Source organism: Mytilus edulis, chromosome 13, assembly GCF_963676685.1.
Source record: "Mytilus edulis chromosome 13, xbMytEdul2.2, whole genome shotgun sequence".
Classification (NCBI taxonomy): Eukaryota; Metazoa; Mollusca; class Bivalvia; order Mytilida; family Mytilidae; genus Mytilus; species Mytilus edulis.
The window spans coordinates 45,090,503-45,109,681 of record NC_092356.1 but is presented as its reverse complement, the minus strand read 5'-3'; the positions used below and the strand labels follow the sequence as shown (position 1 = coordinate 45,109,681).

Sequence of the window (19,179 nt, the reverse complement as noted above, 5' to 3'; positions counted from 1 at the left end):
CGCCTGGGAAGAATGCTTGACCATATAAGAGAGCAATTTGGGAGCATTTGAGACAGAATTGCTATTGTGAATTTAATGTGATATAGCAGAGCACCACATGGTACATTTCCTATGTCATTTCCACCACAATGCAATATCAACGCATGTGGAATTTTGCTGCATAAATTAATTATGCTGTTAACGGTGCCAACAACATCGTCCCATTTCATACCAGATTTGCCTGCCCATCGCAAAAAACAATTATTATTTTTTAAAAGACCTAAATTACTACCTGAAGGTCTGTTCTCTGAGTGATCACGAGCACTGCATATTATTGAAGAACCAATAATCCATATTTCATTACTAAGACAAGCTGAAATTATAAGTTATTTGGTTAGCTCAATTCTTATATAACGTTTAAAGGATGCAGATTTCCAACGACCTAAAGTCATAATGTCTTCATCAGTATGGCCATTCATAGCAAAATGTGTAGCTGCACCTATTCGAAATGAATGCGTGTTGTACTCATTTGGATTACAATCAATAAATTTCATGGTCTTGCATAGTACACTAGAAAATTGATATCGTGTTACACCGGTTTTAAAATGACAAAAAAGTGGTCCATTGTTTTTGTGTCTGATTGAAATAAAGTTTAATAACAATCTCACCGGGCAAATATCTACTTGATTAAACCTTTCAACTGTTAATGTTGTAGATAAACCTTTTTGGTCTGTTTTCGAAAAGGGAATCGTGATATATGCAGATTGTGAATGATGTGAAACATTGACATCGTCATTGTTAATGACATGTTGCGTATTTCTATTAATTGTAATTTCACCAATTCTCAAAAATGCAAAAAATGCTAATGAAAACATGGATCTAAATAACGTACATTCATATACTGAAGAACAGACAAATTGCAACGAGTTTATTAATCGAGCTAATATTTCTAAAGTTATAGGTTTGCGACTATCTACTACACCATATAATTTGTCCATTCCTTTCAACATTTTTTGTATAATGAACGATGTAGTCAAATCTGTGAGCTCATTTATTCGTAAATAATAGCTTAAACCTGATAAGTACACCTTAACCGTTGCAGGAGCATACCCTAATTTTGATAAATAAGCAACATAATTTACTAAATGCGAAATACTGGGCGGCCATGTATTTCCTAAACCTTCTTCTAATCTAAATGAAACAAATGAAGTCAGTCCATTGTTATACGTTTTCCATGTGTTCTGAGAATTCGATGCGTCCAATAGCTTTGCTATTTCTGGCCTAAAATGATCCAAAATTCCTCCGGAATTGTAGCTGAATGTGTATCTGCTGTCAGAGCCAGACTTTTAAATTTCTGAAATTTTTTACGAGAAATACAATCTGCAATTATATTTGTATAACCAGGAATGAACTGTGCTTTTATGTGAAAATTGCCTAATAACGACCAATATACTATGTGTCTAACAAGGTTCATAATTCGTATAGATTTTGACGTCTTCTTATTTAAAATTTCAACCACGGCATTATTATCCGAATTAAATAAAATTTTCTTTTTTTGAAATAGATTACCCCATAAATAAACAGATAGTGCAATAGGTATCATTTCTAAATATGATATATCCCTGAGAACTTCAGTACCAGACCATTCTACAGGCCATTTAAGAAAAGCCCATTTACCTTGGAAATAGCAGCCACACCCTTTTGTTGAACCACCAGCGCTGTCAGTAAATAGTTGTAAAACTGAATTTGAAGTCCAATCAATGTCAAGCATGTAACTAATGCCGTTAAATTTGTCTAAAAACAATTCCCATACCAATAAGTCTTGATACATGCCTTCTGTGATTCTGACATAATGATGCGGTTTCTTTGCGTGATTACTTGCCAAATAAATTCGTCTGCTAAATGCTCTGCCGGCAGGTAGAGCTTTTGCACAAAAAGCTAATGACCCACACAAAGATTGTAGGTCCCTTAAAGTGATCTTTTTCCTACCCAATACCCATTTAATTTTCGACTTTAACTCCAATACTTTGTCCTCCGGAATTTGTATTAGCATTTTTTCTGTGTCTATAAGTAAACCTAAATAACTAAGTTTTGTTGTAGGGCCTTCTGTTTTTTCATGAGCAATTGGGACTCCAAGACGACAACATACTCTATCAAAACTATTCATCAGATTTTTACAATCCTCAGTATTGCTTTTACCGGCAAATAAAAAATCATCCAAATAATGATCAAGATTATCTGAATTGGACTCATTCATGACAGCCCATTGAATAAAAGTTGAAAATTTTTCGAATAAGCAATTTGATTCTGAGTACCCCATAGGCAATGATTTATCTATGAAATAATATTCATTAAGTTTAAACCCTAATAGATCAAAGTCCCCTGGATAAATTTTTAGCAATCTGAAGGCGGATTTAATGTCCTTTTTTCCAATTTCCACATTTGAACCCAATCTTTTAATCAAATCAATAGCATTGTCGAAAGACGAATACTTTACTGTAGTAAACTTTTCATCAATAAAGTCATTTACACTCAAATTTGGCGGAAAAGATAAGTGCGTAATCAACCTAAATCCACCAGTTTTCTTAGGAATTACACCGATAGGCGAACACCTTAGATTAGATATAGGTCTAGTCAAAAAAGGACCAGCTATGCGACCATTTTTTACTTCACTCATGACTTTTTCCCATGCCACCCAAGGATTTTGGATGACTGAATGTAAATTTTTTGATTCAATCCTACATCGTGGACCAAAATAATTTAACCTAAAACCTTCAGAAAATCCCTTATATAATATCATTGCATCATGTTGATTTGGGTAATTGAAAAGGAGTTTATTTAATTCTGTGACATTGATCGGAGTAAAGCCAAGACACCATATGTCCAGCGGATTAATTAAAGATTCTGAAAAATATAAAATTTAATTGTTAAATGTGTGTGGTGCGGCCATTCGAAGGGCAGGGAATCTGCTTCCTCGAGGTCTAAATCCTTGATTCGAATTCGCTGCTCTTTGAAAATGTGTTTGAGTTCTAGGTGCAAAATTTCTAGCAACTCTTACTGTATTTTGATATGTGCCTCGGGCTGCATTTTGAGCACGAGCATATGCCTGGTTGCTATTTGCTTGTTGTGGACAGCCAGCGAAAGGGTGGGCCATTCCGCATTTCATACATAAATGGGTGTAAAAACAATTTTGTCGATGACAAGCTTCCTTAAAATTGTAATCATAGCATGGTCGATTACCTACACTTGTCTGTTGAATTGTATTACCCTCCGGTTCCCCATTAGCTATGACGGTGTACCATAAAATGCCATCAATGGAAGACCAAGATCTTGTAGGATTGTTTGCCATTCTTAATCTAAATTGCTGGTCATAACAATAAATCTTCTCAAAAGACACTTGTGTACCTCTAATGATTGACATATAAGTGGTCAATTCATTAGCTAAATTTGGAAAACGTTGAATAAATATTTTCATATAGTTTATAAATGCATCAGTCCATGACTCAATGTTTTGAATAGATTTAACTTTGCTGTTTTTGTTTGATGTGATCACAAGTGAACCGGCTGCATTATCATAACTTATAACATTTTGAGGTCTGTCAATTTGACTAATAAAGTTTTGATAAAGAAGTAATGACAAATCTATGTATTCTCTATTCCATATTTTTTCTTTTAAATTTTGAGATACGTAAACATCACATTCTGACTGATTAGGTATAAGCATAGGATCATTATTTATCTCACCATTTTGATTAGGCATTGGTACAGGAGCTGGAATTTCAACTTGCGCAAATGGCGCTTGTACGTTCAGCGCTGGTGTTACGGGACCTTGCAAGGCAGGCTGTCTTTCAATAGGCAAAGGAGCCTGGATTGGTAGAGGAAGAGGTGCTTGTACTTCACCAACAACTGCCCCCACATCTTGAATTCCTGGTGCAGCAACTGCACGGTTCCTCCTTCCGCGTCGTCTCTCTGGTGGTTGAGCTTCAACAACGGGCACTCGTGCGCGCCCATTCCCATTTCTCCGTCGACCAATTCTAGGCATTTGTATAAACGAAATAGGTTAAAAATTGAAGTACTGACTAACATCACATAATTAGTATCATCTGTCTCTTAATTTAATTTATTTTTATAACAGTATCAATGCATCGACTTCAATATTAATTTACTCATATCTATCAACTCAATCATTTGATCTTAAATCAATAATTTAATTCCTTAAATTGTCTCTTATCTAAATAAATGTCTCACCGGTACATGTATATCACGAGAATGACGTGTAAAATATATAAATAAGAATAATTAACTTAATCTGTAAACATACACATACCTGCCTCTACGAATTATAACAGGTATAATACTTTTACATTCTGCATCAAGGATAAATTAAAATGTGAAATTAAAAATATTTAGGCAATGCATTATAGCTTGTTGTTCGGTGTGAGCTAAGGCTCCGTGTTGAAGGCCGTACTTTAACCTATAATGGTTTACTTTTTAAATTGTTATTTGTATGGAGAGTTGTCTCATTGGCACTCACACCACATCTTCCTATATCTATCTACTAACTAGTAAAAATTATTCATTTAAAATTTTTCAATACCACGTGGCCCATCCGCACGTTAAATTCGACGAAGTAATAAGTTAATTTAATTATTACAAAAAACATAAATGAAATCTTTAAATCCGAATTAAATTCAAAATATGAATTCTTAAACGAACTAATTAAAACAATACTTATCTTGATAATGTATGTAAAATATTTCTCTTAATTTTTTAACGTCCACTCTGTTCGGTTTTCAAGGTAAAAGAGACCGTTAAATTGCACGGACTTTTATTACTCGGCTGTCACATGCTCAAATTAGCATAATAAGAGCAAGGACGACTCGATTTGTCGAGTCTCAATACATGTATATGTTAATTCAATAAATGAATTTAATTTTCATTTAATTAAATTCTATTATATAAAAGAAGATGTGGTGTGATTGGCAATCAGACAACTCTTTACAAGACTAGTTTATTTCTAGTTTAGTTTGAATGATTTTCTTTTGTTTAAACTCTGATAATTGATGTCTTCTGTAAAAATTAAATAAAAAAAGGACAGATTTTTAAATGTCTTACATGCAGCATAATAGCTAAATACTAACAGCTGTGAATAACAATGATTACAAGTAGATGTACTTTATATAACATTCGAACCACTCGATGAATTCAAAGATATATTCAACAGGTAAAAACAAGCTTGAAAAAAGTAAAATCACAAAAATACTGAACTCCGAGGAAAATTCAAAACGGAGAGTCCCTTGTCAAATGCCAAAATCAAATGATAAAACACATCAAACGAATGGACAACAACTGTCATATTCCTGACTTGGTACATGCATTTTCAAATGTAAAAAATGGTATATTGAACCTGGTTTTATAGCGCTAAACCTCTTACTTTTTTGACAGTTGTATCGAATTCCATTATATTTTCAACGATCCGTGAACAAAACAGACATAATAGGCATTCTGTAAAATCAATATATACTAGAAATAGCTGTAACGTTTTATAAAAATCGAAGTTAAATTGAAAAAGTTATAGAAATATTAAAAGTTGACTATCTGAATTTAGTCTGAACTGAAAATTCTACATTTTACACGAAAAGAACACCAGAATATGAAATTTTTACTGTACAAAGCAAATATATTATTTATCAATATCAATATGACATTGCTATGTCATTCGAGTAATTATGTATTTGTTTTTTTTCACTACGTTCCTGCTGCTGTTGAAATCAGTTGATAGATCAAAAAAAATACGGCGGAGTTTAATTTGTCATCGAGAGAATTCACAACATAAATCAAAATTAGACAGAGTTTAAAATGAGCCGTTGTTTCACCCATGGGTAAAAATCAGTATGTAAAACATTAAAAGATTTTGTTTTTTAATAACGGTATTTTAAAAGTTTAAATGTCATTCATATACATTTAAAAATTCAAATTGCTGGATTTGTTAAGAAAAAAAGATTTGCTGGAACGATACCTCCATTTTTAGGAAATGGTATAACATCTGAATCATGACAACAAAATATTGCATATCTTGTTTAATCAATTTAATTTTCTGGATATCATGCATTTCATATGCAATTTCTGATAAATATTGGTGTAGTTTCTCAAAGTCAAAACACGGGTTCAAAATTATCTTTCTTTCAAGAAATTTCTGTAAACCTATTCAGTAACTACACACAAAACCATCTGTTCTAGCCAAGGTTTAAGATGCAGTCCCCTCCTCTCCACCCTTGGCAGATTAAGCCAACATTTGGGATTTCGATGCTGCGCCATCTACCGGTAGGCAAGAGTCACGCCCATTTCGACTGCATCATGTTTGACGGCACTTGAAATTTCTTTGTGGAGTTGTAAAAATGGTTGTGTCTATTGTTTACAAAGCAGGAACTGTAAATATACGTTAACATTCAAACATTTGTGCAAGAAACATACACAAGAATTCCAATTAGTTAATTGAAGACTTTAAAATTGTCACTGAATATTGTCATATTTGTTGTTTGGTTTTGGTTTTTTTTTTGGGGGGGGGGGCAAAAACTTGTTGCACAATCAGCACGTAGCAATTGTTTATTTACATTTTCTACACTTCAACATAATCATCTTGAAGGCTCCTTTTCAATGAATGCAGCCAGTTACAACTGCGATCAATGAAAGTCTTTATCTCGTTGATCCGAAATTCTATCTTAATCCGCCAAGGGTGCATAGGAAGGGACGGGATCGTAGCCCTTGGCTGGCAAAGTTGAACCAAAACCAAAATCTTACAAAAATAATGACATCTTAAAATTGAATTATGGGTAATGTTTTTAAAACTATGTGTTTTGGGGGCGAGTATTGGGTAGTAATAAATAATTCGTATACTCATGGAATTAGATTTTATTGCAGCATTAATAGGGAAATCTGGTTTGACTTTAATAATTAAAAGTAATATGCTAGTTTAGACGGAGATGGAGTATCTTTTATGTTAAAAGGTACATAGGAAAATTACGCAATGGGATAATTCGAACTGTATTTTTATCAAATGTATAATTTACTATTGAATGAAATCAATATAAATTGACTTGTTTCCAAAAGACAAATTTAAGCGTTACTGCCGACAGAAGTTTTAGTTAAGACAAGAACTGTTTTCATTTTCCCTCCGTGGGCATTACTCAGAATGTTCTATAATCATCATAGGTTGATGAAATCTTAATACATGTATATTTTAATAACATTCTTTGTTTGGAGAATCTACAGGATGATGTAAGTACTTCAAGTTAAAACTTATAAAAGTATCCACATAACGATGTGAAAGTGATTACTTAATTAAAATTTGAAAATGATATATGTATGAATAAAAGGCAGTACAAAGCTTGTATATTCATTATTTCCAAAATGTTGATGACTGATCTTTGTTGACCTAACTTACTTTTTGGACTGCGTGAAGCTAACACATTTTGTATGGTACACTGTAAAAATCTACGCATGTCTCTTTATTGTGGTTTGTTGTTAGTTTGTAGACTCATTGAATGTATCGTCTCTTTTTCCATATAATACTGCATCAGTGAAGACGTTTGAATTGTCTTATATTTTGGTATGTCTCGACCTTTATAGATTGCTTTGTGATATGGGTTTTGCTCATTGTTAAAGGCCTATTTAATTACCGATGCCCTCAGCTCAGAGTAAAGAAAACAAGATAATGATTGATGCAGACAGACGATCCTTTTTATCTTCTTTTATTTTCTCTCTTATTTACAAAATGTATCTCATCTTGTTTGTTGTTAATTAAGTAAATGATACATCTTTCCCTTTTTGTGTTCAGAAGAATGAAACGGAAAGTTAAAATTCATTTACATTTTTCGACGGTTATTGATAATCTTTTGTATTGGACACAAAAGTGAATTACTCACATATCCCTTTTTTTACATCTAGGTATATTCTTACACTTAAAGAGTGACATCAAGTTTATATCAATAATATTTGTTCTTGGAAAGTTTAATGATGATTTCGAAAGTACCACCAAACAAGACGTATTGCATATATAAAACATATATTCATTTATATATAGGACTCGTATGACCTCATTTTTTCTTTTTAATCCATAGCGTTGTCAGTTTATGCAACTACCAATTAACCATTCAAATTTTACAATGTTCAATATCAATAGGTTGTTTGTGTCATTTGGTCCTATTGTCCCTGACCTCATATTGTGATTCATAAGATATACGAGTTTGAAAGTCCCTTTAGTATCTTTCGTCTACTTCCACCAGTTTTATTATTTGGAAAAGAGTGTTTCAACATATACGGTTTGATGTGATATTTTAACGTACTTATAACGTTTTTTTAGAATGTTGATTGGATCTTACGCAAGATGAAGCGAAAGACAAAAAAACGATTTCCGCAAATCAAGGGCAAAGATCACTTGAAAGGTTTGGTGCAAAAATTTGACCTTGTGAACATCCTTTAAAAAACGACTAAACATGTCGATTGAATACTAATCAGAACATTTTATAACCAATTAGCATGTTATTATAAGTATAAGAAAAGAAGATGTGGTATGATTGCCAATGAGACAACTATCCACAAAAGACCAAAACGACAGACATTAACAACTATAGGTCACCGTGCGGCCTTCAACAATGAGCAAAGCCCATACCGCATAGTCAGCTATAAAAGGCCCCGATAAGACAATGTAAAACAATTCAAACGAGAAAAACTAACGGCCTTATTTATGTAAAAAAATGAACGAAAAACAAATATGTAACACATAAACAAACGACAACCACTGAATTACAGGCTCCTGACTTGGGACAGGCACATACATAGATAATGTGGTGGGATTAAACATGTTAGCGGGATCCCAACCCTCCCCTAACCTGGGACAGTGGTACAACAGTACAACATAAGAACGAACTATAAAAATCAGTTGAAAAAGGCTGAACTCATCAGATGGACAAAAAAGTTTAGTATAGTATTGTTGTATTTCCACCTGGGTTAAATGCAACTGTCAATTGACCAATCAAAATTTATAATGTTCAAAATATATATGATGTGTGTTTCGATTGATCTCATTGACTTATTTTCCATATCTAAATTTCTATCTGTTTTAGATATACACTTATCTCCATGTTGAGGTCCTGATACAATGAATGATGATATGATAAAAACTAGAGGCTCTCAAGAGCCTGTGTCGCTCACCTTGGTCTTTGTGCATATTAAACAATGGACACAGATAAATTCACGACAAAATTGTGTTTTGGTGATGGTGACGTGTATGTAGATCTTACTGTACTGAACATTCTTGTTGTTACAATTATCTCTATTTATAATGATCTTGGCCCAGTAATTACAGTGGAAAATATTTTTTTTAAATTTACCAAAATTTATGAAAAATGTTAAAAATTGACTATAAAGGGCAATAACTCCTTAAGGGGTCAATTGACAATTTTGGTCATGATGTCTTATTTGTAGATCTTATTTTGCTGAACATTATTGCTGTGTACAGTTTATCTCTATCTATATAAATATTCAAGATAATAACCAAAAACGGCAAAATTTCCATAAAATTACCAATTCAGGGGTAGCAACCCAACAACGGGTTGTCCGGTTCATCTGAAAATTTCAGGGCAGATAGTTCTTTACCTGATAAACAATTTTAGTCAGTCAGATTTGCTCTTAATGCTTTGGTTTTTGAGTTTTAAGCCAACAACTGCATTTTACACCTATGTTCTATTTTTAGCCATGGCGGCCATCTTGGTTTATTGGCCGGGTCACAGGACAATTTTTTTTTTAACTAAATACCCTAATGATGATTGTTGCCAAGTTTAGAATAATTTGGCCAAGAAGTTTCAGAGGAGAAGATTTTTGTAAAAGATAACTAAGATTACGAAAAATGGTTAAAAATTGACTATAAAGGGCAATAACTCCTAAAGGGGTCAACTGACCATTTCGGTCATTAGACTTACTTGTAAATCTTACTTTGCTGAACATTATTGCTTTTTACAGTTTATCTCTATCTATAATAATATTCAAGATAATAACCAAAAACAGCAAAATTTCCTTAAAATTACTAATTCAGGGGCAGTAACCTAACAACAGGTTGTACGATTCATCTGAAAATTTCAGGACAGATAAATCTTGACCTAATACACAATTTTACCCCATGTCAGATTTGCTCTAAATGCTTTGGTTTTTGAGTTATAAGCCAAAAACTGCATTTTACCCAAATGTTCTTTTTTTAGCCATGGCGGCCATCTTGGTTGGATGGCCAGGTCACCAGACACATTTTTTAAACTAAATACCCCAAAAATGATTTTGGCCCAGTTTGGATTACTTTGGCCCAGTAGTTTCAGAGGAGAAGATTTTTGTAAAAGATTACTAAGTTTTACGAAAAATGGTTAAAAATTGACTACAAAGGACAATTACTCTTAAAGGGGTCAACTGACCATGTTGATCATGTTGACTTATTTGTAGATCTTACTTTGCTGAACATTATTGCTGTTTACAGTTTATCTCTATCTATAATAGTATTCAAGATAATAACCAAAAACAGCAAAATTTCCTTAAAATAACAAATTCAGGGGCAGCAACCCAACAACAGTTTGTCCGATTCATCTGAAAATGTCAGGGCAGATAGATCTTGACCTGATAAACAATTTTACCCTGTCAGATTTGCTCTAATTGCTTTGGTTTCAGAGTTATAAGCCAAAATCTATAACACATTTTTAAACTAGATACCCTAATGATGATTGTGGCCAAGTTTGGTTTGATTTGGCCCAGTAGTTTCAGAGGAGAAGATTTTTGTAAAAGCTAACGACGGACGACGGACGTCGAACGCCGGACGCCAGACGCCGGACGCAAAGTGATGAGAAAAGCTCACTTGGCCCTGTGGGCCAGGTGAGCTAATAAACCGAACATCATCTTGTTTTTGGTAGAAGGTACATGCAAAACTAAACACAACAAATCAAATGCGTGTCTTATTACTCATTTATTTAAAAAGTCTAACAAAAACAAAATTGTATACTTTATTGAAAAGTATTCACTGCTTATTTTGTTTTTGCCGAAATGCAACATCTTTAAAAACTTAATGTTTTGTCTTTTTATATATATATCTATTTGACGTGACTCTATACGTATACATCCCGTCCTTGTGTTATTGTTCTATGACAATTTTTGTATTCTTTTCTTTCAATTTTGCTAATCTGCTTTGTCTATATGCCTTTTTGTTGTTTCTTTGATACATTCGAGGTGGTTTTGTACTTATATATCCCGTCATTGTGTTATTGTAAATTTTGTATTATTGTCTTTTATTTTTGCTAATGTGCTTTGTCTTTATGCCTTTTTGTTCTTCTTTGCTACATATTTGTTCGTTTTTATAGTGATTAAGATTATAACACACTGTTGACTGCTGTACCCCTATTTTTTACATTTTTACCTATCATAGATATAAAAAGATGTGGTATGAGTGCCAATGAGACAACTCTCCATCTAAGTCACAATTTATACAATTAAACCATTATAGGTTAAAGTACGGTCTTCAACAAGGAGCCTTGGCTCACACCGCATTGCAAACTATAAAAGGCCTCAAAAATTACTAATGTAAAACCATTCAAACGGGAAAACCAACGGTCTAATATATATAAAAAACAAACGAGAAACACTTATGAACCACATCAACAACCGACAACTACTGATCATCAGATTCCTGACGTAGAACAGGTGAAAACAATTGCAGCGGGTTGAAACGTTTTAATGGTACCAAACATTTACCCTAATCAGAAACAATAGTGTAACACGATAACATAGAAAGACACAATAAAAACAAGAAGTAATTGTAACAGGATACTGTTACGAAGTCTCCCAAACAAAGCTCCCATAACTCGCCATTCATATGGTCCCATGTTCATTTGATTTGATTTTTTGTCCCATACAAGAATATATATGGCTTATGAGTAGGGATCTCCACCATTTACAAGTATTCAAACAGGAGGGGGTGGTGGTGACCCCCAGGAAATTTACCTACATTTCATTTGATTTGTTTTATTGTCCCCTACAAGAATGAATATGGTTTAAGGGTGGGGATCTGGACCGTTTACAAGATAATAGCACATTCTCAAATTGAACAGGGTGGGGCGACCCCCAGGAACTTCCCTTTAATTTTATTTGATTAGCTTTATTGTCCCATACAAGAATATATATGGTTTAGGGGTGGAGATGTTGACCGTTTACAAGTTTTCAAACAAGAGGGGGTGGGGTGACCCCCTTGGGACTTCCCTCTTATTTCATTTCATTAGTTTTATTGTCCCCTACAAGAATATATATGGTTTAGGGGTGGTGATGTTGACCGTTTACAAGTTTTCAAATCAGAGGGAGTGGGGTGACCCCCTAGGGACTTCCCTTTAATTTAATTTCATTTGTTTTATTGTCCCCTACAAGAATATATATGGTTTAGGGGTGGGGATGTTGACCGTTTACAAGTTTTGAAACAAGAGGGGTGGGGTGACCCCCTAGGGACTTCCCTTTAATTTCATTTCATTTGTTTTATTGTCCCTACAAGAATATATATGGTTTAGGGGTGGGGATCTGGACCGTTTACAATATAATAGCACATTCTCAAATTGAACGGGGTGGGGCGACCCCCAGGAACTTCCCTTTAATTTTATTTGATTAGCTTTATTGTCCCATACAAGAATATATATGGTTTAGGGGTGGGGATCTGGACCGTTTACAAGATATAAGCATATTTTCAAATTGAAGGGGGTGGGGATGAACTCCCAGGGACTCCCCCTATATTTCATGTGATTTGTTTTATTGTCCTATAATCAATTCTGAAGACTGCATGTATCTATCACTTACAGTTTTCAAGTTATATTCATTTGAAAATTTTAGAAAATCAAATCCTATAGGGTTCTATAGTAAACCCCTCCCTCCTTTCTACCCCCAAAATACCCCTTAATAGACCCCAATGCACAAACAAAAGATTGATGGCTCACCTAGACATATTAGTCTACCATTTTATGAAATTCTAAGTCAATCTGACAAGCGGTTTTGGAGAAACGCTGCGGACAAGTTCATTTTTAAAGTGGCGGAAGAAGAAGAAGGAAAAGAAGAAGAAGAAGAAGAAGAAGAAGAAGAAGAAGAAGAAGAAGAAGAAGAAGAAGAAGAAGAAGAAGAAGAAGAAGAAGAAGAAGAAGAAGAAGAAGAAGAAGAAGAAGAAAAATAATAAGAACTGAGCAAAAACAATAAGTCTCCAAACTTTGTTTGGGAGACTTAAATATCAATTGAAATGGCTTAACTCAATCAAAAGACATATTTACACGGGTGAACATACACTGAACAATTAAATTTGATCTATGATACAATGTAAATACAAAATCAATAGCATAAGAGATGAATAATTAAAGTAACAGTATTATACCGCTTTGTTTTGTCTGTTTTATCATGTCTGTTTGTTTTGTTCACACATCGTTGTCAATTAATGGAATTTGATGCGACTTTCATACAAGTGAAAGGTTAAGCTAGCTTCAAAACCAGGTTATATCCACCATTTTCTACATACGAAAATGTCTGTACCAAGTCAGGAAAATGACAGTTGTTATCCATTCGTTTGATGTTTTTGAGCTTTTGATTTTGAAATTTTATTATGGACTTTTTTGACGTTTTTAATTTTCTTCGGAGTTCAGTATTTTTGTGATTTTTGTCTAGCCATGTAGAAAAAACAAACACACAGTTATATGCACAGTAAAACTGAGTTTGAAGGAGTCCGAGTCCAATATCATAATAGGCAGTTACTGTCATGCCAGCTTTAGACCTAAATTTAACTTATTGAAAGATAATGTTTTCATCATATGAATATCAAGCACAATCCCTATTGCTATTGGTTTAGTATCATAAAACTTAAGCCTATGTGTAATGTATAATCTGGTAAATTATTCGAGTAAAGAAAAGCAGTTTGTTTCATTAATTGTATCAACTCGTTATTGAGAAGATACAATAAAAAGAACACTTAAATAAAGACCAGCAACCATTTCACAGAATTAATTTCCTTTGAAAGGCACTTGTGCGTCTGTAGACAATGTCGGACGCAAAAACTGAGTAACACGTTTACTTTAATCGAAAAGTGATAGCGTGTTAAAATGATGAATTTTAAAGTCAAGTGATGTATAGAAAGCTGAATATCAATATTTACGTAAACTTTTACTCGATTTGTTTAAGTATTAGACGTTATAATATCTGAAGGTCATCGTATTTTTGGCACATTTCAGCCAAAAATCTGAGTTTACTTACCTAATCTTTTTATTCAAAGACGCGGGTAGAAGTTTTATATCACTTTGGTACACAAGCTGTCTAAAGATAACAATTCTTAGAAAACCAACACTGTCTACACGTTAGCACTTTCGAGTTTTCTGTTCTCACGGTTATAAATAGATTTTGAGTGTCACATGATAACCACATGATAATGTGAGAATGTTATTTTCGAAAACAAAAGTTCATTTTCTCAACATACTAGCAATACAAAAAAATAAGCAAAGTGAATTATTAATGTGTCAAAAAGTCTTTTATTTAAAGTTAAAATTTGACAATTATTTTCTCATTATTTTGCGAATACAGCATTAACCTATATTCGGCGGAGTACCTACTTGTTAGAATCAATTAGGTATCCTAAATTAGGCCTACGGGGCCATCCATATTACAGTGAAAGTGTTATAAACATCAAAGAGGCTCGATGCAACGTTCTGCATGTGTACCGATATCGTATTTGTCGCTGCCACTCTTATGCAGACACATTGAGTTGCCATTTGCCATGGGGTACCAGTATATAGCCACACATAAATAACACCATTCACCCTTATAGTAAGGTGGGCATTTACAAGGCCTGACATCATGGTAACACACACCATGTAACGACCCGGCTGTACAACAGTAAAAGTACCTGCACTGTAAGTACCAATAGTAGGAGGAGGTGTACATTTAGGTACGTTGTAGTTGATAACCTGATTTGCCGCAAACGAATGTGCACCAGTGGACAATGTCGCTGTCAATTCAGCTGTAAAAATATTTCAAGGGATTTAACAATATATAATATACACATAAACATAACCGTACATTCAGTACTTCATGACGAAGATTCATAACTTAATCTCTAGCACAATTTATTCTGCTGGCAGCATTTTTTATTTTTTTTTGTACTTGTTAATGACCACTTGTACCTTTACCATGTTTACTGTTATGAATCACAGTGTATGGCAAAACTCAGTAAATATAGGTCTCACTGTCATTTAATTGATTCAACAATACCTACCGTTATCTTGTTGATATTTGATATATTAAATAAAGGGTGACATTTGAACAATTGTCTTTCGCAAAGCCATGGAATTGAAACAACTTCTCATTCGTATTTACCGTTCAAGATCTGACATTTGAACGTAGAGTGGTATAGCGCATTTGTTTAACATGAATAGGTGGTATAAATATGCAACAATAAGTTTCAATCTTAGATACATGTAGGTATAATTGTTATCGAAATTTCATAGACATTAAACGAGTTGTATACACTAAATGCATACACTGCATTTTTCAATAAAACTTCTGTGAAGATGTGTTAACAACAATATTATTAAATAAACCAAGAACCAAAGACTTTTCAATCCCCCCCCCCCCCTCAAAAGAGTAAACAAAAATATCTATGTGGAAAGTAAGTATAACATAACATAACAGGATATTACTAGCGCTTTCTTAATATTTAAGATAATAATAAAAAGAGAGACGAACTATACAAAATAAACTGACAAAAGCCATGGCAATAGTACAATAGATTGTCCTTTAAATAGAATCACAAAGATCCAAATTCAATGTCAATTTGGGTTTCCTATAAGTGTCCTGCCATAATTTAAAGAAGTTGTAATCAAACGAAAATAAATAGATTTTTTTCAAATTTCACATGTACGGGATTGAAGGATTATATTCTTTTATTAATTAAAACTAGAAAGTTCCAGACACATGTACAGCTAAGCATTTATATTCATAGAATAAATTGCAATTTAATAAAACAGAATTTGTAAATTATAACAATTAGGTCAATGGTATTAGTTGAACAACCCCATAGAGTTTGCTTGGCTGACAGGTGGCTAAAAAATACACCCGACTAAAACCAGTTTTTTGTAAAAGCATTTAATAACTAAGGTTTATAAAAAAAAATCAAAATCACAAGGTGACATTAGGGTATTTTTAAACAAAACTGGAGACATTACAAACTTATCCTAGATGCTGCTTAAGAACAAAGACATAAAGTCAACGGCGTTAAATTCGCTCGTTTTGCCTTATGTGGTGAGGTCTGTTATTTAACACGTCTAAACATAATGATTGTTTACAGTTGAAGTGCATATTAAGCCTTCAATTGTTTAATTGATTTATTACCGAATTACAAGTTCTTTATCATACCAGCATACAATTTTCATTAGCCGTTATCAGAATGAATATAGCCAGTGTTGATTAATGCGGTGATAACTTTTGTTAAAAACTTCCCCTGTAACCACAGACGTATGCTCGAAAGGTCACAATACGGCCCTCCTTTTGTAACTTAATGTTCAAATGAGGATTTGATTGACATTATGACTTGGTATCATTGTTTAAACACTAGAAACAAAATAGGTATGTTTGTTTGAAAAACAACATGCAACCGGTTTTTTTTTTACCACAAAAGTGACGTTCGTCTATTTTTTACACCAAATTCAAAACTAAAGTGCTAATATTCAATTTGTTTTTGAGACCGGAAAGGCGTATTCGTCGAAATTTTTTTTTATAATTTACAAACTCTTAAATCGCTCCCTAGTAAACAAGTTTACCAACTTATGAGACAGGCATACACTTTTTTCCACAAAAATACATATTTGGTATTACTCATTGATGTGAGTAAACATTTTTATTGCATAAAACATATGTTAAAAATAGAAAAGAAAGGATATGGAGCATCCATCATTGACTCAAAATCAATACCTTCACATTAATTATTTATTATGAAATATTGGCACTTTAAATAAAAGACTACCATTAGTGTAATAGGTGTTTACCAATATTGCCGCCATTTTGTATGCTTTAATCATATATGAGAGACCAAAATTTGAATGTTATCATCAATTTATTTCTATGAAAAATGTGCATGTGACCATTTTTAATCGATGTTATAATAAATTCAGACAAAGCATAAGGATTTCAGAATCTGATAACTTAAAATCGTGATTTGTGAAAAAGCTTACCATGACTTGTACCACACATCAACACAAACAAGATGCAGGTAAAAATATGAGTCATTATCATTGCAATTGATAGTTGGTTAGTGTATCTGCAAAAAAAATATAATTATATTACTATCTTATTCAGCAAAAAAAAGTATCAACCAAAAGAAAATCAAAGATAAATAAAAAAATGTCCATAAAAATAAAACCAAAACAAAATCAAACTGTCGACTATATCAAATAGTGAAGCATGCGTGAGAAGGTGTCAACTATTCAACTTTGAGCGTTCTAGATCAGGGTAAATCCTGGCATGCGCTTCGGACGGAGGAAGTTTTTCTGTTTTACAATAAAATCATGTTGGCACACTATCACCAACTAGAAGTATTTTTATGTAAAAACTAATTTAATTGATTGAAACCATGAATTGTATATTTGGAAATAAAAACAAACAATATTTGATTAGCCTTTTTAATTTCTAACACAACTTATTTATGCTTCTATGAGTCGTATTGCGGTCTGTAACAAGGGGATGTTGGGCATCAATATTGTAGTCTTATTTTGTTAAAAATATGGGTTAACGTAGCTGTCTACGATTTAAAATACAGGCATTCCAAGCTAATTTTGAAGTTAAAAAGCACAATATAAAAGTGATAGATTTTGCTAGCTATAAAACCAGGTTTAACCTACCGTTTTATACATAAGGAAATGGATGTACCGAGTCAGGAATATGACAGGTGTTTTCTATTAGTTTGATGTGATTTATCTTTTGACTTTGCCATTTGATAAGGGATTTTCCGTACTGATTTTTGTGCAGCAAAACACAACCTGACTTTATTTAATCCGTATCATCATCTACCTTGACCGCAAGTTTGATTATAGAAAAGAAATATCACTTTCATTTCGATTCAAATTATTTTTTAAATATTGTCCAAAAGGAGGTGATAATACTTCAATCATGAATAATGACACATTTCGGATATTTCGTATTGAATCGCATGTGTGTGCTTCTATTCAGCTAATAAATACATACTCATTTCAAGTAACGATAAAAAACAACATCCTCAACATTAGAATTTGTGATTAATTTGTCAATAAAATAACCTTGTATTATGTAAAATTCGCTCTACAGGTTTTGTTTGAACCAAATTATATTAATGAAGACAGACCAATCGCAATATTTCAATTCAGCTGCATTAGAAGAAGAGGTAACACTATATATATAATGCAACAAACGGCGCTCAAAGTGAACTACCATAAGTTTTTATTGCATGTTCATTTGATGCATGAACAACTACAAAAATAATTGAAATATGAGTCTTTTTCTCTTAAATTATAAACAATGTGTGTAAACACTGTCTGTCAAACATAAAAACCTTGTGTCTTAAAAGAATTGTCTAAATCAAATAATGTATGCTTTATATATATATATATTTCAAAGTCTATAATAATTGAATTCATACCACTAGCTCTGTTCATGCCGCGCCTTTAATCTTTTGATCTATTCTATAATAATACTTTTCACTTACCTGGTCTTAAAACTTTCCTAAACTGACGAATCTGCTCTTGTGGGAACTTGTAACGGACAGAGAACAACACTCTTTTTATAGTCATGTTATTTAGTTAATGTATTCAGATTGTGTAACATATTTTTGAATGCCACGTTGATATCTTAAATGCTTTTTTTGCAAATTTTGTAATTATGTAGGCAGTTACATGATATGCATGATTTATTGACTAATATTATGATTATATTCGAACACCTTATTCTTTGTACTGCTTATTACGTTTGAAGATGACCATATGTGATAGTATGTAAATCTAGGTGTTTGGTCTCCGCATCGTTGTTTGTGTTCAATTTGTTTTTATTATTACTGATATCCTTCTTTCCGGTATTGACCACTATCACCACCTGGATGATATAATAAGGATATAAAACAAGGTTTAATTGGCA

The 19,179-nt window shown here is 32.9% G+C and overlaps 1 long non-coding RNA gene across 1 annotated transcript; it reads right to left on the bottom strand.

The window, feature by feature from the left end:
* Positions 1-14,529: 14,529 nt before the first annotated feature.
* Positions 14,530-18,826, bottom strand: LOC139501316 (uncharacterized). Its single transcript, XR_011658518.1, has 3 exons — positions 18,755-18,826; positions 17,250-17,335; positions 14,530-15,040 (listed from the first exon to the last, which is right to left on the bottom strand). It is a non-coding gene; the product is annotated as an uncharacterized lncRNA (long non-coding RNA).
* Positions 18,827-19,179: the final 353 nt, after the last annotated feature.